Source organism: Nyctereutes procyonoides, unplaced genomic scaffold, assembly GCF_905146905.1.
Source record: "Nyctereutes procyonoides isolate TBG_1078 unplaced genomic scaffold, NYPRO_anot_genome, whole genome shotgun sequence".
Taxonomy (NCBI): Eukaryota; Metazoa; Chordata; class Mammalia; order Carnivora; family Canidae; genus Nyctereutes; species Nyctereutes procyonoides.
In genome coordinates this window covers 36,997,526-36,999,227 of record NW_026575030.1, presented here as the reverse complement: position 1 = coordinate 36,999,227, position 1,702 = coordinate 36,997,526, and positions in this window count along the sequence as shown.

Here is a 1,702-nt window from a genome sequence, read left to right as displayed (position 1 = left end):
AATAAATAAATAAATAAATAAATAAATAAATAAATAAATAAATATCTTTAAAGAAAATAAAAAATAAAAGTCTTTTCAAGGTGTTCAGCTTTCATTAACTCTCTACCTGAGATTCCAAAGCAATTCCTGTATGTTTTAGGGTTTATTTTTTAATAATAGCAGCATCTCCAGCAGCACTTCCAGGTACCCAATACCAAAATCTATTCCACTTATCTATTGCTAGATAATAAAAAACCCAAAATATGCACGCTAATTTTGCTTAAATAACAACAATTCAGGAAGGACTTGGGACAGTTTACCTATGCTCCACTCAGCTTTGACTGTAGCAGTTTGAAGGCTGGGAACTAAAATCATCTGAAGTCTTGCTCATCTGGATATCTTTTGACATCAACATTCTGGAGATATACTGGACCCTTGGCTGTGAGTATCAGTTAAAACACCTACAAATGTTCTCTGTAAGTGACCTCACAATATGGTAGCAGATTTCCAAATGTGAGTTTTTTTTTAAAAAGAGAGCCTTCTGGAAGCTGTATTGCCTTTTCTACATGACCTATTTGTTAGCTGCAAGTCACTAAAATGACACTGAACACGATTCAAGGGAGTGTAGTTAAAGTGAACCTTTTTATGGAAAGAGTGTTAAAAAGTTTGTGGACATATTTAAAAACCACAAATATACACATACTTTACATGAAACAAACTTACAATATCTCCTATTTCTCATTGATTTACCTGACTGGTGGCTTGTATTAATGCAACTCTTAATACTTCCTTAAAAATACAAAATATGGAGCTAATATAAGACTCAGCAATATACTAGGGATTTTCCATGAACATTTTCAAACAGCATGATAATTCAAGAACTTTACATGCCTAATTAAAACTACCTGGATTGGCTCAAGAACAGAATAGAGATGACAGGAAAATGGATGTGTGGGACAATACCAAAAGGTCTAATATTTGTGTAATTGGAGTTCCAGAAAGAAAGAAAAAGGGGGGGCTCAGAAAAAAAATCTGAGGAAATAATAGCTGAAATGTCCTACTTTTTGTGAAAATCAGAAATGTACAAATTTTAAAAGTTCAGTAAACCACACATAGGATAAACACAAGAAAGTTCATACCAAGACATATTATAATCAACCTTCTGAAAATTAAAGACAAAGAAAAAAATAGCAAAGTAGAAAGAAAGAGCAAGGCATTAACTATAGAGGAGAAACAATTCAAATGTTGTTTTTTATATGACATCCTGGAGGCCAGAGGAATTGGTTCAATTTTTTCAAGTGCAAAATTTTCTTCAGGAGTAAAGATAAAATAAGTACTTTGTCAATGAAAATGAAAGAAGTTTATTGTCAGAGAACTTGCCTTAGAACAATTGTTAAAGGAAGTTTTTCAGATCAAAGGGAAATGATATCAAAATAAAACCTATAATATCAAGAGTAAAGGGAAAACCACAGAAATGGTAAAGACTTGGGTAAATACTTCTTCTCCTGAGTTCTTTAAAATACATTGATAGGGACATCCGGGTGGCTCAGTGGTTGAGCGTCTGCTTTTGGCTGGCATCGTGATCCTGGGGTCCTGGGGTTGGTCCCCTATCAGGCTCCCCTGAAGAAGCCTGCTCTCTCTCTGCCTATGTCTCTGCCTCTCTTTCTCTGTCTCTCAAAAATAAATTAAGTATTTAAAAATAAATAAAATAAAATACACCGAT